This window comes from Fukomys damarensis, unplaced genomic scaffold (genome assembly GCF_012274545.1).
Source record: "Fukomys damarensis isolate Sample0158 unplaced genomic scaffold, DMR_v1.0_HiC HiC_scaffold_39, whole genome shotgun sequence".
NCBI lineage: Eukaryota > Metazoa > Chordata > Mammalia > Rodentia > Bathyergidae > Fukomys > Fukomys damarensis.
In genome coordinates this window covers 112901133-112927798 of record NW_022900951.1, presented here as the reverse complement: position 1 = coordinate 112927798, position 26666 = coordinate 112901133, and the positions used below count along the sequence as shown (strand labels likewise).

At 38.3% G+C, this 26666-nt stretch overlaps 1 long non-coding RNA gene across 9 annotated transcripts in view; it reads right to left on the bottom strand.

Moving 5' to 3' along the window:
- LOC104873709 overlaps positions 1–26666 on the bottom strand; it is an 89798-nt gene that overhangs the window by 26890 nt on the left and 36242 nt on the right. For 4 of the 9 annotated variants that reach the window (XR_004515841.1, XR_004515834.1, XR_783545.2 and 1 more), the window contains 4 exons: positions 23598–23652; positions 17846–17936; positions 16727–16978; positions 15334–15393 (listed from right to left, as the gene is read on the bottom strand). This is a non-coding gene — a long non-coding RNA (uncharacterized LOC104873709). Of the gene's footprint in view, positions 1–15333; positions 15394–15604; positions 15725–16726; positions 16979–17845; positions 17937–23597; positions 23653–26666 lie in introns of all 9 variants that reach the window. The other 5 variants (XR_004515838.1, XR_004515836.1, XR_004515837.1 and 2 more) reach the window with 4 other exon arrangements.

The window sequence follows — 26666 nt, the reverse complement described above, 5'->3', positions numbered from 1 at the left end:
AAATTATTTTCCCTAAAAAATAATCAGAGCCTGGGAATGTAACTCAGTAGTTACTTCACTCACATGTGCTAGGGTTCAATCGCCAGCACTACAAAAGAATTTTTTTTAAAGAGCCTTGTGGAAATGAGGAGAAAATGAACTGATCAGTACTCCATTTAAAGGGTATACCTGGGTGTGAGGATGAGGGACAGAGTTGAGGAGACTCATCTCTGTAGAAAATAAATGTATACAAAGTTGTACACATTGCTTTTCACTGAAATGCAAATGAATTCATCTAAAGAACCTTTTAGTTTTCATTTTTAAATTTCTTTCCTATCACAAACATCTGGGAAATATGGCTACTGTGCAGCATGCGAAATATTTAGTTGCTAACAAGGTTACAGATTTTACTATTTATCTTTCATACAAATTTATCATAATGCTGTTTTAAAAGTGTGTACTTCATGTACATGATAAAATCAAATTTCTGAAGGCTTCAAAGTTTTGTCTCAAAGATCACTTAGGGACAAAAGTGTTCTTAAAAAAACACACAGTTGACAACTGCACTTTACTGTGCTTTATGATGCCTTTGTCCAGCTCCCAAAATCCCTGCATGGTAGCACCACAATTGGCCAGCTCCTGAAATCAGAATGTTGTCAGGACTCGGGAATAAGAAGGCCTGCAGAGCAACTGAAAAGGCCGTAACAAAGCCAGGACACTCAAGCTGCTGCACTTTAATCAGAGAGCAGTATTTCTACCTTTTATGTGTATTTCTAACTCATTAGCAGTCTTAAGCTACAATAGATTAAAAGTAGCAAATAAAAATAGGAGAGGCACAAGGTGCAAGCACTGGGACAACGAAGTGTTGAGAGAAAGGAAGAAGACAGAAAACCATCACTTACAGCTCAGAACACGTGAAGACCCAGAGCCGAGTCTCCCAACTGTTTCTGGCAGAGGAATTCTAATGAAACCAGCCATGGGAGGCCAGTGTAAAAAAGTAAAAGCCAGAGCACCCCCCCATCTTTAAGCATCTCCGACCCAAGGGATCCCATACCCCCACTGCCCACAAAAGCTCAGTGTAAAACCAACTGTGCCATGCCCTCTGGAAAGGCTTAACGAAAGGTTATTACATTTATAAAAGAAAATATAGAAATTTCTACAAAAAGGTCATTTTAAAAAGTTGTGAGTTAAGCCTCCATTCTCTACAACAATGGTCCTGGTCAGATTGCTATTTCCTGGATAAAGTAGGGGTAAAGGGTAAATGGAGCATTATCACACCAGAATTTAACCTCCTTGAAATACAGAAACAGTAATTTATTAAAAGTAAAAGTTTAGGGGCTGGGAATGTAGCTCAGTAGTAGGACATGTGACGAGCATTCGTGAAGCCCTGGCTTTGATCCCCAGACCTGCAAAATAAATAAATAAACTAAAACCAAACATGAACTCCTCACTGCTAGTTCTTTATAAAATATGTAATAAATTCTTGTAAACTGTAGCCATCCTACTGTGCTGTAGAATACTTAGCTATATTTTGTAGCTCACCTCCCCTGAGTTGATCATTAAACACTATCTACACATACTCAGCTACCACCCTGTACCCCCCAGATGTGTAGAATTATTATGTCAATTAAAGTTTTATAAATGAAAACTTGTACAACTATGAAGAGAGAGTACTCGCCAAATTCTGCTTAGAAGGAAAAAGAGTTGAGTAAAAATACAGCCAAAAGGTACAATGCCACCAACTATCAGGCTTAAAAATGGTTTAGTAAAGAAGCTCTGTTGAGGAATCTGATGAGAGATCTGGTTTGTGTGAACAGGACATTTAAACTGTTAGAAAATAAAAGCAACAATGAGAATAAAATGAAACAGAAATAAATGTAAGCAGGTATAATCACCATAGAGTATAGAATCTGGAATCTGGCTAAGACATGGAAGCCCCGTTCACACAAACCATATCACTCATCAGATTCCTCAACAGAGCTTCTTTACTAAACCATGTTTTAGTATGTTAGTGGCATTTAAACCCTAACTCCTTCACTTGCAGTATTGGAAGTTAGTCACTCAAAATCAACAGATTGAGCCAGTTGTGGAGGCACACACCTGTAATCCCAGTACTCAGCAGGCTGAGGTAGGAAAATCACAAGTTCAAGGCCAGCCTGGGCTGCATACTAAGGCCCTGCATCAAAACAAACAAACAAACAAACAAGGGGAGGGTGGAGGGGGTGAAGGGAGGGCAGGGGTGTGGGGAAAAAATGAGAACCAATGTGCTATAAGATCCCAATTATGAATGTAACTGTACTGTGTACCTAAAATGTACCAATAAACTCAATGAGGAAATAAATTTTAAAAACCAAACAAGCAAAATATCAAGATTGACTGCTAAGTCTATTGGTCACATCACCAAGCAAGTCTAGGTGTTGTGCCCCCAGCTGTTCCAGACAAAGGTGAACACAACTACAAGAGGGTATGGATATGAGTATTTCGGAATGACTTGTCATGTAGAGGTACAAGATCCCAACAATGAAGGTAACTGTACTGTATCCCTAAAATGTACCAATAAACTCAATTAAAGCTGAAAAAAAAAGTGAAGTTGGAAAGAAAGTGGACAAAGGCTAAATCATAGAAGGCTTTGAATGTCAGGTTAAGGAGTATCGATTTTATCCCGTCCATATGAAGAAGCAGATGAGGAGTTTGTACCATCAAAGCTGTGACACACAGTGCAATTTTGCAGGAGGATGAATCTACAGCACTGTTGAAAACAGACTTATGAGAAGAGAAGACAGGGGAAAGAAGTCCACACATAAAATGGTAAGATTCTGTTTAAATAAAGGAATGGATGTAAAAGACATGAAGAAGTAAGAGGCTTTCGGTTAAAGATAACAGATGGAACTCACACATTTACCTCTGCTCCCTCCTCAAAACCCTGACAAAATCATCGTAAAGGAATTCTAAAAGGGCATAAATACACAAGGTTGAGGAATACAGGAGAGAAGACATTAGCATCAAACTTTAGGACTACATACAGCTGGATGAACAGTAACTGAGTCAGTACAGCTAAGAAACCTGCATCGCCAGTTGTCAGTAGGAAAAGCAGAGAAGCAACCGAGTTTATAGCACAGAATTGCAAGAAGGTTCAGGATTTTGTGGTGCCGGTTCTTTCAGTAAGTAGGCATAAACCAGGAAGACTGATTGAAAGTTCACCTATGAAGCTGATCGACCTACAAATTCCCTGCCCAACTCTGAAAAGCTCAATAAATTCCCTTGCTCGATACCAGCAACAGACTGGAGGTCTCTTCTCCTGGGAAAAATCCCCAAAACTCAGAAGAACACTTTAAAAAAAGAAAATCTATCATTGCTATCCTCAAAGAGATTTGAGGAGATATTGCAACCATAAAACAAAAAGAGGAAATTTTAAAGACAATTGAGAACATAAAAGAGCTCTTGGGAATTAAAAATAGGACAAGAGTAACTAAAACCTCAATAAAAGGGTTGGGAATCGAGACGATAAAATATCTCAGGAAACAGGAGAGAAAAACAGCAAAAAAATAGAAAATAGGAAAAATATATACAGGAAAATGAGATGAGCAAGCCGGATATCGGTAAATATGAGTTCTGAGAAGAGACAGAATTCTTCATTAATGTATTAAGGATATGAAGTACCCTGCTAATGCTCAGATAATTGATAAGAGGCACAGCTCATATTCTAATTCAGGTGTGTTTGACGTTTTAAGAGCAAATTTTTTTCTACTCCATTACGGCACAAGAAAATCTCCATGGTGAGGCAACTATTCACCACCAATAGAATCTTATCTTCTCTCTTGGACATTTTGTCAGAACCAGAGAAATAGAACACGTTAATAGCCACTCCATGTTGCACCAGGTGAAGCTGACTCTTATGTAGGCAATCTCTGGCTTAGCTCTTAATTAGTAAGTTCTCTTGAGATCCATTATAAGACTAGGCTGCTAATGTTGCTTTGTATCTGCCTTCTTAATCTCTTACTTAGGAACATTGGATGCTTTCTCTTCTCTCAGTGTAAGTCATTTGGTTTTCACTAACCCACCTTCAGTTATTTGTCTTTCATTTCACTGCTTCTACTTCACCTTTCGCCTTTGTGTTTATCTTATTTTACCTTATCTTTTGGGTGGGTACCAGGGACCTTGCGCTTGTGAGGCAGGCGGCAGAGCCACTGAGATAAATCCCCAGACCTTCCCCTTTGTGTCTATGATATCTTCTATCCATTGACACTTTTTCTCAGAAGGTATAGCTATTCTGTTCTGTAAATAGTCCTCCTTTGCCCCTGCTGGAGATGTAGCCTCAAGTCACTTTTCAAAACAACAAAACTTTCATCTTCTGTCGCAGAAGTTTCTGGCATCTTAATAAGGGAGCCTGGTTTTCCATGATTTAACCACACATCTCAGAATGTTTTTAATATTTTTCTGCTCTAATGAATTTGTTTAGCCACAATATTCCTCTGCCAAATTTCCGACTTTTGAGAGATTCATTTCAGCTGTTATCATCCCTTGGCCAGAAAAATTACTTCTCACTTGACAAATCATAACCTCCCTTCTTATACATAAACTCAATTAACCCGACTCAACAATTTCCCTTTCAGAAGTACACTCTAGAATATTAATATGTGCTTAACAAATCTGTAACTATCCTTCAACGTCATGTTTTTACAGCCTAAATATTTCTTCGTGCGTCAATCTCTAATTTCTAGACCTTTTCACAGAAAAACTAGGAGGAGACTTAGGAGGTCACTTGGGTCCACTTTCTACCTGAAATACGTCTTCACACACTCATCAAACATTTATTGAGTACCTATGTGTTCGGTTCTGATGTTGAAAGACAAATAAAACAAAAATCTTTGCTCTGAAAAAGCTGAATCTAGTGGGAGTCAGACATAAACAAATAAATTACAATGCAATATGGGAAATGCTACATTAAAAAGAATACAAAGCAGCAGGAACCCAGAAAAAAAGAGGGACCAAAACTGCTTTAGAACTCACAAAACAATTTCATAATCCATTAGTTCATTTACTTCTCTAAGAGACTCTGACATAAGCATTATAAACAAGGAACTGGACAATAAGAAGACTTACCCAAAACTGAGTACTAGGATGCAGACTTTCATCCTCCAATTTTAAAGTCTGGATGCATACCCATCCAACGAGGCTGCCTCTTCCCTTCCCTACCTACCACTTTTGGGGCTACAGAGAAGAAAAGGATATTGTTTAGTAACTTTACTACCTTTGAATTCTTTTGGGGAACATATATGTTCATTAGTTTTGTTACTTATCCATCTAAATCCAAATCTATTTATATACCACAGTGCACTGAAATGATCTTTCAACCTACTACACTGTGAGAGAGAAGACTCCTAGTCCCTTACAACTCTCTCATCTACATAAAGGAGCCCATAAACCATACCTGACTTATGGCTTTAAAACTGCACTCAGAGGAAAAAATCAGAAACAAAGTCTTTGTAAATAGGGAGGGGTGGGGGGAAGGGAGGGCAGAGGAATGGGGAAAAAATAAGAACCAAGATATATCATGTAAAGGTACAAGTTCCCAATGATGAATGTAACTGTACTGTATACCTAAAAGGTGTCAATAAAACTAATAAAATTTTTAATTGCATTTAATTCTACTAACAGAAGTAGATAATTGAATCTTTCATTTTTCAGTGATGAGTATTACTCAAGCACACAGTTAACATTTTCCGACCATTTACTACATATATAAAGCAGAGTTGCACATCGTAAAAGGTACAGAAATGAATAAAACAGTACTCATTCCCATGCGTTTCAAAACAAAAATGGGCATCCGAAATAAACAGACATTTCTCAGACAAAGAAGTAAAACCAGTAAGTAAATATATGAAAAAATGTTCCACATCACTGATCATTCGAGAGATGCAGATGAAAACAACACTGAGATTCCACCTCACCCCACAAAGAATGGCTGCTATCAAGAAATCACACAATAACAAATGTTGGCGGGGATGTGGGGAGAAAGGAACCCTTCTCCACTGTTGGTGGGAGTGCAGACTGGTGCAACCGCTATGAAAATCTATATGGAGATACCTCAAAGAGCTTGGACTGGAGGTTCCATTTCACTCAGCCATCCCTCTGCTGGGTATCTTTCCAAAAGAACTAAAAGAATCATATCACAGAGAAGTATGTGCACCCATGTTTATAGCGGCACAGTTTGTAATAGCTAAATCTTGGAAACAGCCCATTTGCCCATCCGTTGGAAACTGGATAAAGAAGATGTGGTTCTTCTATAAAATGGAATATTACTCAGCCATAAAGAATGAGAACATAGATTCATTCATAGGAAAATGGATACATATTGAAGATATACTCCTAAGTGAAATAAATAAGTCACACATATGTAAATACCGAATAGTATCTCTGGTGTGAATTATCTGCAATAATACATAAAATCCTAATAAGATTTCTGACATTTTGAAAAGGGAAGAAAGGAGCTAAAGGTGTAGGGAAGGTGGGATGAGTAGGGGAAGGGGAATAAGGGAAAAGAAAAAAATGTGAGATAATGAAAAGATGGAAATAAAGTATTTGTAGATGGGGAGGGGAGGAGGGGGTGAAGGGAGGGCAGGGACAAGGGGAAAAAATGAGAATCAAGACTTGTCATGTGGAGGTACAAGATCCCAACAATGAATGTAACTGTACTGTATCCCTAAAATGTACCAATAAACTCAATTAAAGCTGAAAAAAAATACAGAATGAAAAAGAAGAACTAAATAACTGCAATATAAGGGAGACTGGGATAAGTGCCTCAATAATGGTAATATACATTACAGGTTTAAGTAGTATACACCAGAAGAAGAGGTAGAGTTAAAGAAAAACTAGAAATTTGACATTGAGAAGTTGGATGAAGGGATTACAAACAGATGGAGCAGCATGAGCAAAGACGTAATGGGAGAAGAGAAAACAGTAGTTGCTCATGAGCACAGCTGCCTTACTGAACACTTATGCTGCATGCTAATCCAAACTATTTATAATCATTATCCCACTTAACCCTCACAGCAAACATATGAAGTAAGCAATACTCATAATTCCATACTGCAGATGAGGAAACCTAAGCCTGGAGAAATTAAAGAATTTTTCCAAAGTGTCATGATTAGGAGGTGTTATTTCTTTGAAATTCTTTTTTTGCTGGGCCAGGGATTTAGCTCAATGGCACCACTGCCTACCTCGCAAGCACAATGTCCTGAGTTCAATTCCCAGAATGAGAAAAAAAAAATGTATCAATGAATGGATACGGAAAAGCCATACAGAGGTAAAGTTTTTGTGTAATTTTGAAATTAAGTTAGTATTAATCAGAATTAAATTGTTATAAATTAAGAAATTAATTGTTATCCACAAAACAGTTTGTAAGAAAATAGCTCAAAAGTCGTAAAAGAAATTAATAAGGAATGAAAGTGGTACACTAGAAAATATCTACGTGACAAAAAAGAAGGTAGTGATGGAGCAAGAGAGGAACAAAAAAGATATGAGATACAGAGAAAGAAAATAGTAAAATTAGAGACATAATGCTTACCTTATCAATAATCACATTAAATGTAAATGGACGCCATCGGTTAAGGGAAAGGGATACGCAAACACAAAAGGGGGAAGAGAAAGAAGGAAAAGAGGAAGAGGAGGAGGAAGAGGAGGATGGGGAGGAGGAGGAAAGAGAGGAATCATGAGATGAGGTTATAACTAAGAGGAAGGTTCATGTTTGGTGCTCAGAAGGATAAAAGGGGGAAGTTAAGGGAAGGAAACAAGGGGTACAATAACAAAAAGATAACAATGGCAGGAAGAGTGAGAAATAAAAGCAGTTCTGAAGGATGCGTGGTGAATTGTCTGCCAAACATTACAGACTAAAAGAGGGAAGTAAGAACTGAGGCAACAAATTTGGCAGGAAAGATCATTTGTCAGCTTTCAGGACTGTTTTTCGGGGCTGGAGATGTAGTTCAGTGGTAGAACACAAAAAAATTTTCAGAAGAAAGATCCAAACTGCTAGTATTAAGAAAAATGAGTCATAAAAGACCAAGAAAGATGCTTGGGAAGGGCCCAGAAATGCAAGAGGAATATAAAAGGATGGATAAGGACAAGAGCATGTAGCAAAGAATCTTTTCTGAAGAAATAAAACAAAATATACAAAATGTAAAACAAAGAAATAGTTGTCAAAGCATAATTCATAATTATAAAAAAACAGAAACAAGGTGAACTATCAAATAACAGGAGAAAAGTTAAGTTATTACACTAGTATAATGGCATTATCTGGTATAGTGACTAAAAAAAACACTCTCAAGCCAGATTATGGGGGTTTAAATTGTGAGGTTACCACTTACTAGCTAGGTAACACTGGGCAAGGTACCATACGACTCTGTGCCTTATTTCCTCATCCATAAAATGTGATAACAATAATATCTACCTTGAATTTTAATGTGAAGGTTAAATGAGTTCATATTTGTGAAGTATTTAGAATAATGTCTGGCAAATAGTATACACATATATGGGTAAGTTATTATTATTCATACAATAGACTATTTTGCAGTTGTTAAAAATGACAAGAGAGAGCTGGATGTGAAGACACATGCCTATAGTCCCAGCACTTGGGAGGCTGAGGCAGGAGGATCGCCATGAATTCAAGGTCAGCCTGTATTATATAGGAAGACCCTATCTCAAAAAGAAATGACAAGAGAATTTTCTATGATTGTACAAGGTGTTGAGACACAGTACACTCTAAACCAATGCAAAGGTGGGCTTCTGGAATGGAAAGATACTTCTCAGATGAAAGCATTAGAAACAGCAAATGAATGTATGAAGGGATATTCAGCATCACTGGTCATTAGTAAAATGCAAATTAGAGCAACACTGAGATTCCACCTTATTCCAGAAAGAATGGCTGCTATCAACAAATCAACCAATAACAAATGGTGGAGGGGCTGTGGGAAAAACACACCTTCTCCACTGTTGGTGAGAGTGCAGACTGGTGCAACCACTGTGGAAATCAGTGTTGAGATTCCTCAAAATACTATGATTAGAGCTCCCGTTTGGCCCAGCTAGTCCCCTACTGGTTATCTTCCTAGAAGAGTTAAAAGCATTAATCCACAATGATATATGTGCACCCATGTTTATAGCGGCACAGTTTGTAATAGCTAAATCTTAGAAACTACCCAAATGCCCATCAACTGATGAATAGATAAGAAGATGTGGGTTTTTTTATACAATGGAGTACTACTCAGCCACAAAGAAGGATGAGCTTCAGGCATTTACAGCTATGCGGATGCACCTTGAGACCATACTCTTAAGTATAATAAATCAGACACACATGTTTAAATACCACAGCGTTTCTCTGGTGTGAGGAACTGAAAGTGGAAATAAGGACTGAAATGTTGGGAAATGGGAGGAAAATGTTCAAATGGGAAGGGGAACAAAGGAGGAAGAAAGGAGGAAGGAAGGAACAAGAAAAAAGTAAAAATGGAAGTAAAAAATAAAAACAAAGCTTCTGTACATAGGCAGGGGAGAGGGCTTTTGGGGGGTAATGGGATAAAATAAAATAAAATTTAGTTTGGAAAATAAAAAGTCTACTATGTGAATAAAGCTGGAGCAAAATGGTATACATTATGTGATCATAATTTATAAGCACAGAAAAGAAAAATTTGAGCACTTTTGAAAGTCAGTAGGAGGTATCTCAAAAGGATGAGATTGCAGATGTCTCTAATCTTCATGTTCACACTTTTCTGCACCTCTAATATTCTACCTTGGCAATTTATTAATATAGGTGTGAACAAAATAAACATTAAAACAGAAAATTCCAGGTTAAAATGGAAATTGAATATGCATACTTCTAATGTTGCTCTCTTTTGAAACCCCAGTTAAACGATAAAAAGAATCTCCTTTTTAAAATCTACACAGACAGGCAGAGCAGGAGAGTAGGTCACAGGGAAAGAAACTATGCAGGCAGCAGTGAAAGTGAAGCAATCCCAGTTTACGCTACAGAATCCACATCAGGCTTGAAACCTGGTAGCAACAGGGATTCTATTAGTAGAAGGAAGGAGCAGGGCTTGACTAAAGGAAGAGAATGTTTGGAAAGTCTTTTGAGAATTAGATACCTCTACCACCTTCATCTTTCAAAATGGCAGAAGATATCCAAAATTTAATTCCTGGGTTGAAAGACATTGGACGTGGCTAAGGGCATGGGAACCATACCCAAAGTGGAGACGAAGTGCCCATAGTACACTATATGTTGCATGTCAAGACAGTTTCTCTCCCTCATCCACCTCCCAGAATGCTGGCAGCCAGACATTTTCAATCCTGACAAAAAAATGGAAAACATTACTCTGGAAAAAGGGACCAGACCAAGACTTAAACCATAATGATAATGATATAAGGGATCTCCAGGAAGCAGTGCACTCAGGTCAAGCAATTGTGAAGCTCCGAGTCTCTAGAGCTCCCCACATGCTCATAAACATTCATTCAGGGGCCGGGGATTTAGCTCAGTGGTTCTGCCACCTGCCTTGCAAGTGCAAGGACCCAAGTTCAATCCACGGTACCAAAAAAAGAAAATACAAATTCATTCAGTATTTAATAACTACACATCTAATCGTACACATACATGTAACCAAAAACTGTCAAACCCTTGAGCAACATATGGAAGACAGAGACAAAAATAAAAAGGGACGTCAACTAGAAGTGATACTACTCCCTGAGAAAAAAAATCCATTTCATTAATATCCTAAGGGTAAGATGATAGCACTCTCATAAAACAGAAATAAGATACTCGTGTGTGTGTGTGTGTGTGAGAGAGAGAGAGAGAGAGAGAGAGAGAGAGAGAGAGAGAGAGCGCTGGGGATGGAATACAGGGCTTCACATGTGCTAGGCAAGTGCTCTATCACTGAGCTACATCCTTGGTCCTGACAAGATGCTTTTTTAAAGTAACATTCAAAAAATGAAAAAGAGCTCGAGGAAGCTAAAAACGCAATAGCAATAATGAAAAAAAAAATAGAAAAATTCAAAATCTAGAAAGTAGGACAAAACAACAGGTAAATGTACCAGAGAAAAAAATGAGAAATTATAGGATAGTCCAGGATTCCTTAACACAATATTAGCAAATTTGATCCAGTAATACATAAAAAGAATGAAAACTCAGGGTCAAGTTATTTGGCTGAAAAGCATTTTATTTGTATTTGCATTGCATTATATACCCTCAAGTGCCAGCTTATGTAACATTAATATTAGAGTTTTATTGAAAATTCAGTAATAACAAACATTACAATTAGCCCTGGGAATCCAAGGCCAGTCAACAGTAAAAATCATGTCAATGCAATTCATGATAAATAGGACTCACCCATGTTAAAATTTTTTGTTCTACAAAAAGCACTGCTAAGAGATTGAAATGACAAGCACTGAGAGAAAATAGTCACAAATCATGTCTGAAAAAGTACTTTTTATCAAGAGCTCTCAAATTTATTTCCCCCACCCCGGTACCAGGGACTGAACTCAGGACCTTATGCTTGCCAGGCAGGCAAGAAGCCAATGAGCTACATCCCCAGCTCAAATGTCAACAATAAGAAAACAAATGACTCAGTTAAAAATTAAGCAAAAAATGTTATTTTGAACAAACACTTTACTGAATAAGAGATATGAATGGAAAGCACAAAGATGATCAACATCACTAGTCATTGCAGAAATAAAATTCTAACCACAATAAAATACCACTACTCTACTACAATGAATAAAACAAAGAGTCAGGCATGGTGGCACATGCCTGTAATCCCAGCACTCAGGAGGCTGAGGTAGGATCACCATGAGCTCGAGGCCAGCCTGGACTACAAAATGAGTTCAAGGCTAGCCTGAATTACATAGTGAGACCAAAATACAAAAAAAAAAAAAACTGACCATAATAAATGTTGACAAGGATATGAAGAAACTAGAATTCTCATACATTTCTAGTAGCAATGCAAAATGGTACAAACACTTTGAGAAATAATCAGGCAGCTTCTTGTTAAGTTAAACATATAGTTATCACAGGACTCAGTTATTCCACTCCTAAGGATTTACCCAGAATTAAAAATATTCACATAAAAACCCTGTTTTATGGATGTTTATAGCAATTATTGAGACATTTATTCACAACCACCAAACTCTGAAAACAACCAAAACAACATCTCATAAATAAATAAATTATGGGATACTATTCAGCAATAGAAAATAAATAGCTAAGTAAACCAGATCAAAGGAGCCCTACATAATTTACTACGTGACTTATTTATACGACGTTCTGGAAAAGGCAAAACTATGGGGGTAGACGACAGACAATCCTACCAGGGTTTGGAGGAGAGGAAAGAGTTGACCATGAAGGGTTAGCATGAGGGAATTTTAGAGAGATGGAACTTTTTTGCAACTTGAGTGTGGTAGTGGCAACATGACCCTATGCATCTGTCAAAGACTCAAAACACTGTACGCCAAAAAGAATGAACTTTATATTTCATAATTTTTCCATTAATATATATATACAGGGCTGGGGATTTAGCTCAGTTGTGCCACCTCCTGCCTCACAAGCACAAGGTCCGGAGTTCAATACCCAGTACCAAAAAAAAAAAAAATCCATCACTTCTTGGCCTTTTGGCTAACATCAAGTGCATATTTAAAAATCTGTTTCCATGTATGCTTTTCTGCATTATGCGATAATTGCAGTATTATCACAGAAATAAAACACATAATCATCTTTTAGCTCACAAAACAGTTTTGTTTTTACAAGAAAGCATTTTTACTCACTCTGAAAACAACACATTTTCAAAATGGTAAATTCACAAAACATTCTAAAAAGTGTAAGCGATAGGCCTGAGGATAGAATGGGAAGATTTAAGTATATGCATAAGCAGAAAAAACGGTCTCAGTGAACAAGTAAATCAGATCTGCAAGGGAGAACCGATACCTGACTAAACAGATGATAAAAGAAACGGAAGGAACTAGAATCCAGTACACACGTGGCCAATTTCTAATACCTTCATGCCGTAGACTAAGTTTTGTTTTTTGGTTTTTGTGGTTTTTTTTATTTTTATTTTTATTTATTTATTTTTTTTTTGGTACTAGGGATCAAATTCAGGTCCTTGAACTTGAAAGGCAGGCAGCGCCATCACTGAGCTAAATCCCCAGCCCATAGACTAAGTTTTATCCCTTTCTCAAAGCTTTCGCAAGTGCTCCAAACTGGAAACTATCTTTTACTCCTCCTCTGAACACCATATCAATTTCTACCATGACTCCTAATACTTCCTACCAGACAGAACCATTACTATGTCACATGTCTTATCATTCCCCTCCTGCTCTGACACCCCAATAAGCTATAAATTATTTGAAAGCAAAGATTCAGGGATATGTATTTATTACATAATGCCAAGCATAGTGCCTTAAATAGAGCAAAAAGCAAAACAAAACCAAAAGCCTCCTAGTAGGGTGATGGATGAGTAACTAAATAGTGCAGAATAGTAGATAGCTTATTGACTGGTTCTTACTTATGATATTCCTTGTGCTAGAATTCAGTACAAATGACTTTTGCAAAGTGCCACTTTATTTTCAAATACACTCAGTTTCAGATTCATCTGAGTCTTGTACTTGAAGCAACAAATATCTGAAAAATTGTTGAGGACATCTCTTCCTTACATAAATATAATAAAACACTCACCTCAGATGGACCACCTATTCTAATTCCTTCGAAAAACAGTCATAGATAAAGTCTATTCAAAGAGGTTAAGGAAAGCAGGTACATTATGCTCACTTTAAATTGGTCAAACTTCTGAGGTACACAGATTTGATGTGCAATCTTGTAATTTCAGTCCTTTCAATGGTCTCATCTTTTTCATGGGAATTTAGGGGGAAATGAGCCATATACAAATAAAAGATTATCAGTCTGCTGAATATTTCTCTGAACTCCATCACATATGGCATTATAGTGAGTCACAGAGCATTACTAAAGTATCTGCTTTCATTTTGCAACTAATCAGTACATAATGTCTACATCATTGATCCCAGTCTGCAATGCTTTCATTATAGGACCTCTTCCCCTACTGTGATACACAACTAGCATTAAAGATATGGTGACTTTGTGACAAATAGACATTCATAGTGAAATAACAATTACATATAATCCATTACTATTTTCTTAAAAGGGAAACAAAACAAATACTGTCCTTCAGAACTCATCAAGAGAATATTTTCCATGCTAATAATGCACAAAACATGCTATGAACTGAACTGTGTTCTTGCCAAAAATTGTATGCTAAATCCCTACCCCCAAAATTTAAAGGTGGGCCCTTTGGTAGTCATTAGGGTTAGATGAGTCTATCAGGGTGGAGCTCTCATGGGATTAGGGGACTCTCTCTCTCTCTCTCTCTCTCTCTCTCTCTCCCTCTCTCTCTCCCTCCCTCCCTCCTGCCATCCCTCTCTCCTTTTCCATGTGACAACTCAGGGACTAGGCAGCCATTTGCAAGCCAGGAAGGAAAGAGAACTCTCACCGGAACACACCCATGCCTGGGCCCTGATCAAATATCCCAGCCTCCAGAACTATGCGAAAAAAAATTTTGGCTGTTTAAGCCACCCAGTTAATGATATTTTGTTATGGCAGTGTGAGCTGACTAAGACATAAACAAGGAATTTTCAGGTAAAACTCTGAGCAACTCAGCACTTTATCAGGAAGTATTGTGGGAAGAGAACCAGATGGAGTCCAGAGCGGGGACACTTGGTTATACATAGTCTGGCCTTGCCTCTCATTTCATGTGTGACCTTGAACAAGTTGCTCCTTGGTTTGACCACAAATTCTACATCTACATAATCAAGGGACTGGATGAGGTACTTACTGTCTCAGCCACTGCTCAGCATTGACCCAACTTCCTCAGTGACTACGACTACCAATGTGCAGTAACAAGGGCAGACAGGAACAAATAATCACAGTAGATAGCAACAAGAACAGTTACAAAACGTAGCCCACAAATTGCCACTTCGGCATGATCTATAATGCAAGATGTATAACCGCCAAAAAGAAAAATAAAAAATAAAAAAGATGTATAACTGCAATGAGTATTCAGGAAATCAAAACCCACAATCAGAACTGAGTATCAAATATGGTAGTATCATCACCATGTCGGTGTACGGGAGGTTAAAATACAAAAAACAATGAAAAGAATGCAGACACAACAGTAAGGGAATATTGCAGCTATGGAATATACAGTGCTCATCATCTCCTCCCTACTTTCATTAGAGCACACAATGGTTTCTTTCCAAGATGAAGTCTAAGGAAGAATACAATTGCACAGAGAGAAGAGAACGTGAGATACTAACCCAGGACATAATAGTGCAGTTAGCAAAAACTATGTGTCATCCATGTTATGCCATTCAGTGCTGAGGAAGTAAAAAACAGAATAGTTATTGTAACAACTTTATTTAGCCCACTCTTCAAATACTTTACAGTAACCAAGTCACAGTTACATTTTGTTAGGTTGGCCAACATTCTCCATACATTGTTCTTTCTATTTTTTTTAAACTCCACAACCTTTTAATTTCTACATTTAATCCACCAGCTTACTGGAACAATATTAGTACTAATGCTTACTGCTAAACATTTTAGCAGATGTGTATCCAGCAGGCATTCCCCGAAGGAATCATAACATAACAGCACAGGTCATTAAAGCACCTCGATTGGCAGGAGATAGAAAACCAAGGCAGGTCAGAACTAAAGGCAGAAAAAAGAAACAGGAAGCCAGTGACAAAGATAGTCGCCAGAGTATATGGGCCTCGAGAAGAAATTAAGCACAACCTCATTAAGATGTGCTATATAAAACAGCACACAAAGAAATATTCTAATGGGAGAGCTTCAATGACAATACAAACAATTCTTACTCGCTCAGCTACTTCTTTGACAATTTGCCTTCATTGTAAAGGTCTGATTTTCAATTCAAGGCAAACAGAAGTATGTTTTTAAGTTGAATTAGTCTTTAATTTTAATTTCACAAAGTCAAACAAAATATCTCCCCGTTCCCTACTCCAGTATGTAGTTGTTCCCAAAACAGCAAATTGTTTTTGTCCTGGAAATTCCCTTCTGTTTCTCTATATTCAAAGCGAAGAATAAAAAATGAATGAAAGTGAAATTTTGTTTCAGGACAAAATAGGCTTAAAATTTGAATTTTGAAACTGTCGTTGACATCTGAAACACCCAATAAACCATTTTTTACAGCAGCTTTGTTTACAAAAATTACTACTCTGGATATCAAAAACTGACAGACTCCATTTTTAGTTTATACATAAAGATAGCTAGGGTTCATCAGCTATTGTCAGGCTACTACAGATGCCGTTCCATTTTTACACTTAACGACCAACACTTAAGCTTGCCGTCACATTTCACAATGTTAGCCTTTGCATCATGAACTTCTTTAACCCGTTCAAAATATGTACTGATTTTCAAGAATGTATCTATTTTCCAAAGCAAGAAGTATGTGCACTGGAGTTTACAACAGACTCTTCAGAACTGAAGAAGCTACAAAAGTCCTTGATATGGGAACATACTCCTAGACTCATGGCCTTAATCTGAGAAGATAGAAATGGAAGTATGATGAAAAGCAAATTTACTTAAACTTTATAGTATAATTTGCAAAGTCTTTTTGTACAAACAAATTAAAGCTTCACATGTGTCAGCAGTTCATTCCACCTGTTATAAAGTATATCTGAACATACTCACATGAAGTAATATATGTCATAATCAAAACATGTGGCCGGGGATTTAGCTCAGTGGTTCCACCTCCTGCCTCGAAAGAGCAAGGACCCGAGTTCGATCCCTGATACCAAAACTTGTGCTCCTTGACCCAAGAAGACTGAAGGCAACTTTTCACCCTTCAAAGACCTGCATATTTCCCCATGAAGCAGCTTCCAACCAAACTCTTCTGGGGCATCTTGCTGCACATAAGAAATTCTTTACAAAACACCGAAGGTGCTAATATAGAAAGTAGAAAAAAGCTCTGAAAGTTACATGAAACAAAATATTCCTCTCCAGAAGACTAACTAGAAGGAATGACTCACATGAATTCAGCAGGTCTCTGGAATGTATATGATCCTGCTCCATAAATGAGTCTTACTTCAAATTTTTGCATTTGCAAGAGTGTGTTAATTACGCAAAGCATAAAACTGGCCGAATTTTTTTTTTTTTTTGGTGGTACTGGGGTTAGTGGCCTTTTTTTTTTTTTTTGGTGGTACTGGGGTTGAACCAGAGGGCCTTTGCACTGAGATCCAACTACAGCCCTTTTTGAAATTTTTTATTTTGAGATAGGGCCTTGATAAGTCACTAAGTTGCCCATACTGGACCAAAACACGGAATCCTCCTGCCTCAGTCTCCCAGAATTCTGGAATTACAGGCCTGTACCATTACAACCAGCAACTGGCTGGCTTTTGATAAAGAAAGCAAAATCATTTAATTCACATAAGGAACTCAATCAATTTTATAAAAATTTAAAATTCACCAACACATAAATGATTACGAGTCCAAAAGGTATAAACAGTATAACCTAGATGATAGTGTTTTGCAATGTTTAGTATATTTATCCCATGCTTCAAATTAATGAAAAAATTTAGTAATATTTTGAGAGTTCAAACAAGAATTGATAACAAATAATGCTCTAATAAACTTACTAATACTTTTTAAAAATATATACAACTCGACACTTTCTGATTTGGTACAATAAACAAAATCGGTAGGCATCAGGAATGTGTTATATTCAAGGTGTTCTAGTCTGTGCAACATTGAAAACTGGGGAGACTATGCATTCAAGTATTTTTTTAGTCAAATATATGCATTTTTACTTACAGAAGAATTTATCTCCTTGAAATTGCTCTACTGAGATGAGAGTCTTTATCATGCCACCAGTCCAGATAAGAAAACAAAGGAATTCACAATACTAGAAAATTTAAGAAAGAACAAAAGAGAGAAGTTAAATTTCAAATTTCTTCACTGAATACTAAAGAGAAAATATGTGTACATAAAGGACATTCAAGTTATCAGTACATCAGTCGGTTTTCTTATGCTAACCTTATGTCAAAGACTGATTGAATCAATATATTAAATAAGCTTAAGGCTGTATCTCAAAATACTTGTACGTTACAAGTAAAGTAATAGAAACAACAAACTCTTAAGGTTATTTTAGAATTTGTAAGAGTCCATTCTCAAAAAGAAACAAGGAGAAATGGATAAGATCATTATCATAAACAGTTCTAGAGCATGAAACAAAAGTAAAAGCTCAGGAGCCACAAGCTGAACTAATATAGATAACTGAGTGCTTAGCCGGTGGACATTTAAAGCTGTCTACCAGCTTATCTACCAATTCTTACTTTCTCTTTTTAAAATTAAAACTTAAAAATATCCCCCAAATCAAATCAAATGCCTTCTGCCATCCCAATCCCAACCAAACTCATATACATCAAAAAGTAACAAATGTTATAAACAATCTGGTACCATTTTAGTGAGATACCAATCAAATGACTAATACTAAAATGTCTTTTAGGTGGTCTAATATATACAGAGAGAGACACATAGATGGAGGGAGGGAGGGAGAGACAGAGAGAGAAATGCTGGGGTTGTTTACCTCTGCACAAATGTTTCTGTATTTTAAGTGATGCTGAGTATGGGTTATAATCAGGGAAACTGGGGCAAGCCACTTTCTGGTCCCCATTCTGTCTCTCTTAAACAGAAGCTATCTTCCCCTCAATAAATTTTTCCCACTCTTAACCGCCATTATTCCTAGAATTCATTCTTCCATTTTAGAGAGCAGGAACTCGCATTTAGGATAACTAGCAGGTTTCAGAGTTACATCCCTTCCCTCTATATCATTCTGGAGGTCTTCCACTGAGATTACTAGTCAGAGTTTGGAGACCAAAACTAGAAAGGTAACTGGGCTATGAGGACAGCCAATACTTTGGCCCTGCCCCCCCCAAGGTCTCCAAGATCCAGGACACAAAAGAACCTTTCCTACAGGATCCTACATCTTTGAGGCTGCCAAACTGCAAGTGGTCATACAAATGGAAGTAATGACAAATGTGTTAGACTTCTTTCACTGGGATCCACCAGATCAACCTTGTAAACCACTCATAACTGCTAAACTGTACAATATGACTTCTATGTTGGATTCTGAAGTCCCCTGCACCTTCTCCTATCCTCTTTGTGGGCTATACTCATAGCAATCCTGCTGACCTTAAAATCTGGCCCATGAATTCCTAACTGTTTCTTTGGCTTTGTCTCCTCCAGACTGAAAAGCTATGCAGATACCAAGATGACAGTGCCTGGCACCTACTGAAGGCCTCTAGATAGACCCTTTGCAGAGTTACTCTAACTGCTGGTCACAACTACGACCCTCTTCAGCTGGAAGTAGCCAGAGCTGTCTTCGCCCTTTGCCCCCTCACAGCAGTTAGGGGTACTTCTTCAGAGGGGAGAATATTGCCGATAGGTAAGTTAATTAGATATCCTTTAGGCAGATAGACAGGGCTGCCCTCAAGGAGCCAACACAGCAAGGAGCCAACGTGGAGGACAATCAAGACACATTCACTGAAGACCAGAATTGTAAAAGGAGAGAAACTACTATATCCTTGTGCTTCCCCTAGGGATAAATAGCAATGACTGATATTCTAAATAGGTATGTATCACCTGGGTGGGGGGCCAAAGTCTTAACGCAGCCTTTCCAGGAAATATCCCTGACCCCACCCTTACTGAAAATCCTTGTAGGCTTGCTGTGTGATTTGCTCCCCCATTTAATCAATGTACCTGGGTGACTGTACTTGCAATCTTATTGGTCATGGTTTTGCCCCACCTCATGCCCACCTTGTAATTCGGTCTTACAGTTTTGTTCCACTTTGTATCCACCTCACCACATGGTCTGGCTGTATAAAACATCTTGGAGAAGTGGGGATTGCAGGCAACCCACTTTCTGGTCCCCCTTCTGTCTCTCTGAGACAGAAGCTTTCTTTCCCTCAATAAATTTTTCCTACTCTTAAAAAAAAAATCAGGGAAACTAATTGTATTAGTGATAAAGGTTAAAAATAGAAAATAAAATGTGTTAGATGTTATAAATTAGCTTATAACAGAAACTATTCATTGTTACTTTACAACCACTAAAAGTACTAGAGATTAGCCCCCATCATCTATCGTTAGGCCCTTCAGTTTCACAACTCTTTTGGAGAAACCATTTAAATGAATTTTGCAAGATGGCTGACTGGAGGTACCTAGTTACTTCCCTCCACAAAAAAAGGACCCAAACAAGGAGGAAACAACAGCTATCTCACTGAAGTGTTTGAGGCAGAGCATAACGGTATACTGACGGTGTAACAAAGATGTTACAAAGCAGAGTTAGGCAATGACTGTATACCTAAAATGTACCAATAAACTCAATGAGGAAAAAAAAAAGAAGGGGATGGAGCACTTACATCTGCCATCTGCTCTCGCCCCTCCCTCCATCCCTCCATCGTCTCTCCTCTCTTTCCCTTCTCCCTCCTCCCTTCCTCTCTCCCTCCCTCCTTCCTTCTTCTCTCTCCTCCATTTCTCAGTACTGGGGACTGAACCCAGCATCTCAGGCATGCTAGGCCAGTGCACTTCACTGAGCTGTATAACTAGCCCTTTTTACTTTTTTAAATGTTTAAAGCAAGGTCTTGCTAAGTCACCCAGGCTGGCCTCTAACTCTCCATCCTCCTGGCTCAACCTTCCTAGTACCTGAAATTACAGGCCAGTACCACCATGCTAAGTTTCTTTGTTCTTCTTGTTTTTAAGGCAGGCACTTAAAAAGTTATAAAGTTAAAAATGTTATAAGCATGTTACAAGGTTTCCTCTTAAAATTGCTTTTTCTGTATCCCATAGGATTTGACATGTTGTGTTTTCATTTTCATTTGTTCGAACATGTTCAAATTTTCCTTTTGAATTTTCATTGATCTATTGGTAACCAGGGAGAATATTAATTTCTGTGTAGCTGTATAATTTCTAGAGTTCTTAATGATTTCTAGTTTTATTGCAGTGCAGTCAGAGAAGATATATACCATCATTTCAATGTTTTAATTTATTGAGATTTGTATTGTGGCCAAACATAGAGTCTATCCTAGAGAATGTTTCCTGTACTGATGAGAAGAATGTGTAGTCTACAGCTGTTGGAAATGTTCTGTAAGGCCCACTTGCTTTAACTTTGATATTTGTCTATTTTTTGTCTGGATGATCTGATCTGCCCATTGATGAAAGCTGAGTGTTAAAATCCCCAACTTTTATTGTATTAGACACAATCTCATTTAGATCTACTAATGGTTGTTTTATATAAGTGGGTGCTCCAGTACTGGGTGCATATATGTTTACAATTGTTATTTCCTCTTGTTGAATTGATCCCTCCATCATTATACAGTGACTTCTTAAGCCGTTTTTACTTTTTCATTTAAAGTCTTTTTCATTGATGGGGAGAATTTTAGAGCTTTCACTGATAACAAACAGCCTATGGCAAATGTGCCATAGGTTCCCCAACACTTGCTTTTGGCTTCCCTTTGCATGGTAAATATTTTCCTTCCTTTCATTTTATGTATATATATAGATATATATCTTAATTGGTAAAGTGAATTCCTTTTGGGAGTTTTTTTTTTTTTTCAGGCAGGGTCTTACTGTATATTCTAGGCAGGGCTTGAATTCACTATTTAGTCCAGTCTGTCCTGGAACTCACAGAGATCCTCCTGCCTCAGTTTCTTGAGTTCTGGGATTACAGGTGTGAATCACCATACTGGGCATGGAGAATGTATTGTTGAGCCTAATTTTTTATTCCTTCAGCCAATCTTATTTCTTCCAATTGAAGACTTCAATCTGCTTATATTGTTATTATTTATAAACACATATATTCTTGTTATCTTTTATTTTATAGTCATTTTATATATCCCTTTTTCCTGTCTTCCTCACTTGTTCATCTTTGTGGTTTGGTAGTTTTCTGTATCGATGAGGTCTGGTTCTCTTCTCTTTCTCTTTTGTGTATCTGCTGGGCAGTTGAGTTTTGTAAGTCTGTGTTACCTTACATTATCATTAAGTACTTCACACTCTTTCTAGCGAATCCCTCTGGATGGAGCGTTCAGGTGCTTTCCAGGCTGTGGGAGGATGGCCGAGGCCTCCTGCCTAGTTCACAGGGCCTCAGTGGCAGGGACCCAAGATGGAGCCTGGGTGGAGGAGGATGCACCTCTGCTGTGTGGAGCAGCAACCATGGGAGAGCTCCTTTTACTGTCCTTTCCACCAAGTGAAGCCCCTTTGGATAGAGTTTTCTCACTTGTCTCTGGCTCTCTTTCCAGGTTTTCATGACATCACTACCCTGCCTCTACCCAGCTGCCAAGTCCTTCCAACCCCAGGCAGGTGCTTCCTTTCCGCTTGCCTCAGTCCACTTCCTCAGTCATATCCCACCTATGCCCCACCCAGACACAGCATCTCCACACACCTTAGGTTTCTCTGTGCCTCCAGTATAAACATTAATATATGTAAGCCGGGTGTGGTGGTGCACTCCCAGCACTCGGGAGGCTGAGGCAGGAGGATCCCTGCGAGTTCGACACCAGCCTGGGCTACATAGTGAGTTCCAGGTCAGTCTCAACTACACAGGGAGACCCTGTCTCAAAACAAACCAAACAAAACAAACAACCATTAATACATGTAAAACACATTCTCCTTTCTTCTGTTTCTTTTCATTGTACACGTAGGGAAGTGGGGAAGAGAAAAGAAATGGAAAGTTAGCCGCAGAGAAGGAAAAATATCATCGACTTATCTGTGGAAACAAAACTCCTTAACTCAAAATACATGTCTAAGAGTGCTCTGGCAGCACGCGCCTGTACAGTCCCAGTGCTCTTGGAAGCAGAGGAAGGAGGATTACAAGTTCAAACCCAGCCCTGGCAAGTTAGCAACTTAGCAAGACCCTGTCTCAAAATAAAAAATGTAAGGAAGGGCTGGGATCTAACTGGGTGACAAGGCCCTGGGTTCAACCCCCAGTACCACAAAAACTGTTTACATTTCCCACCCTGAAGCTTCTTATTCTTTATTTCATGCGGTGCTCAACCTCAGCCACTGAATGTTAGTATGAGACATAGACTCCAAATTATAATCCCATCTCGAAGACTACTTAGCATTTTTGTTTTGCTAAAATAAAAAATATCAAATCATATGCCCACACTTTAACTGATTCTGCTGGTTAAACCCTGAAACATGTAGAAAAACTATTATGCATATGCCTTCTCCATCTCTTCACTACCAATTTTATGGAATCATGAGATCTACCTTGGAATTTTTCTATATTCTATCTTGTTTCAAAGAGGGACTAGGGTGAAAATAATTTTAGCTTGCTGCTATCCACCAAATATAGCATCTTTTTGCTATAATTTTGTATCCCCAAATCCACCTCATACTTCATTACCTTTCTTGTTTGTTTATTTGAGACAGGATCATGCTATGCAGTTCAGGCTGGCCTTGAACTCATTATATAGCCCAGGCTGGCCTTGAACTCCCAGCGGTCCTCCTGCCTCAGCCTTCTGAATACTGCCACTACAGGTGTGCGCCACGACACCTGGTAGTTCATTACCTTTTCGGCTTTCTGTCCTGACGCACTGCCATCTTCCTTGTAACTTCAGATCATACTTGAGAAGGCACATTAAAAAAAAAGGCATAATGAGAGTTACTGTAGCATTGTAAATTTAAAAGATTTAGAAATAACCACAAATACTCATCAATGGCCTGGTGTGGTGGCGCAGGCCTGTAATCCTACAACCTGGAAGGCTAAGGCAGGAAGATCGCCATGAGTTCAAGGCCAGCCTAGGTTACATAGTGAGTTCAAGGCCAGTCTGAACTGCATAGGGAGGCCCTACCTCAGAACAACAACTACAAAAATATTTCATCAGAAAGAGAATGAATTATGGAGACCCATAACCACTAAAAAAGAATGAGGTGCATCTATAAGTGATGATATGTCTAAGAAGTAGCATTAAGTGGAAAGAAAGATGAAAAATATAGTGAAATTCCATTTTCCCTCAGAAAATGACCATGGCTAATGTACCAGTGATGGAACAGGTTGCTATGTTCCCCATGATGCGAGATGTCACTTCTGTGATATGCCTGCCAAGAATGAATGGCCTGAATAGAATAAAAAATCAGGATGCCCCAGGATGACAGCCATCCTAGGGAATTTGAGCTCTGTGCCTTCCAAAAATTGCAAGAATATGAAAGACTAAAGAATTGGCCCTGACTGCAGAAGACCAAGCACTGATCACAACATGTGATCCTGGGTAGGGTTAGGAAGCACAAGGGAAAGAGTGACACTGTTGACAAGCTGGTAGACTCTGACTGGATGGATGCAGTTAGCGTGGCAATATGCCAGTGTCGGTGCCTGGCCTGAAGGGCTGTATGCTACTTATGTAGGACAGCGGCGTTGTTTGGGGAATATGCACTCTGGAGTCCTTCGGGGTAACTGCACATCTAGTCCTCAAAAGATTCAGAGAGAGGAAGGGTGGGGGAAAGGTAATAGGGAAAGAAAAAAATAGGAGAAAATGAAAAAATGGAAATAAAGTGTTTGTAAATGGGGAGGGGAGGAAGGGGAGAAGAGAGGGCAGGGACAAGCGGAAAAATGAGAACCCAGACCTGTCGTGTAAAGGTACAAGATCCCACTGATGAATGTAACTGTACTGTATACCTAAAATGTACCAATAAGCTCAATGAGGAAGAAAGAAAGAAAGAAAGATTCAGAGAGAGAGACTAACGATAAAGGACACAGAACAGGCCACGCCCCAGTGACCCACCTCCTCCAACCAGGCTTCACCTCCCAACATCACATTCAGCTATGAACTCATCAGTGGTCTCATCCACCGCTGAGCATCCACACCCATGATCCGATCACCTCCCCAAGACTGCGCCACCTATGGGCGCATGTGGCTTTGGGAGGACATTCAGATATAAACCAAAACATGGGGCAGCTCGTTAAAGAGTCCACAGTCTTTTACTGCTCTGGCCATTCTTGTCTAAGTCTGAAAGTGTTTCAAAATGAACTATTTTTGAATAAGAAAATCACAATTTATAGAACCGAGAGAGATATTTATCTCGTATGGGATTTATCTTAACCGTCTACTAAAATATCATTGCAGTAGTGAAATGTGACTTAGTCGGCCAAAATTTGAACTACATGCACCTCTTCTTCATCAGCGTAATCTTTCCCTTAATTGAATTAGCTCATATCAAACCTTTTGAAAAGACACAGACTATGAAGTCCATAAGCACTATGAAGATTGGGTTTTCAGTACAAAGAGAAACCAGGTGTGGTGGCACACACCTGTAATCCCAGCACTCGGGGAGGCTGAGGCAGGAAGATTGCGAGTATGTGCCCCAGTTTGGGTAATTTAGTGAGACACTCTCGCCAAATGAAAGATGTTTAAAAGGGGGATGCGGGGGGGTATGATTTTTAAAAGGGGATGTGGCTCAGTGCAAAGGCCCTGGGATCAGTCAAATAAATAAATAGTTGATTGAATGTATGAATGAATGAATGACATAGAGCCTAGACGACTGCAGTTGTTAAACCAAGTCATTTTTGAACCAAACATTGCCACCTGCTGGAAATAACAGGCCACAACACATATTACTCATCACTACAAAAATAAATTATTTCAAAATCCTAAGGCACATTTGAGAACAAAATGACAAATCCCAAAAGATAACTGAGTGGTAAGATCTACTTTAAAATCCATTTAAAGTTAATGAATTATTCCTGATCTTTACAACTCAAGAGTTTCAAAATCTTTTATAAGAGCATTTCTCATGCAATCTTATGAAGTAAACAGGCCTTTAATGTTGGTAATAATGCAGGTCTAACTGCAAAGTTAGGAACAAAGACTTCCCAACCCATGCTACAGTACCCCATGAGGGTCTCTTTCAATAAAAATCCATGCATGCCATGAGGCCCAACAGAGCAAATCAAAAAGGCAAGGCAAGAAACTAAATGGAGAAGGTGAAAAAGTAAAAAGAGTCAACAAAAGGCCAATAACATATTATAATAAGTCAGTACATATCAGTTATAATCATCAATGTTAATGGCCTCAACTCACCAATCAAGAGAAACAGACTGGCAAAATGGAATTAGAAGCAAAATCCAACAATATGTTATATACAAGAAACACACCTAGGGCAAAAAGAAGCCCAGAGACTGAAAGTGAGAGGATAGAAAACAATTCTCCATGTGGCAGGAGCCCCTCCAAAAAAACAGGGGTAGCTATCTTATTGGCAGACAAAGTAAATTTCAAACCAAAACTGATTCTAGTATTATTGATGTAGGACAGTACTGTATCATACCTCCGTGAATGTAAAATATCTAGTACCTGCTTTATGATGCATAGTAGTGACCATGTTTCATCAGAGCTATAGTTAAAGATGTTACTCTAGAATGTTCTCTTTCCAGAGGATGATTAAGATGCTAATTAAAAAAATGGTGCCAGGTACCACAACAGCAACAGAACTTTGCTGTTTTCTGGATATTATTCTTTTGTTTTGTTTTGTTTTGTTTTGTTTAATGGAATGTGCTGAATGTCTATAACTCTGTTCAGATGACTGCAGAACCTGGAAAAGCTGTTGCTGCTATTGATGCATAACATATTGCTATTATTAGTCTTTT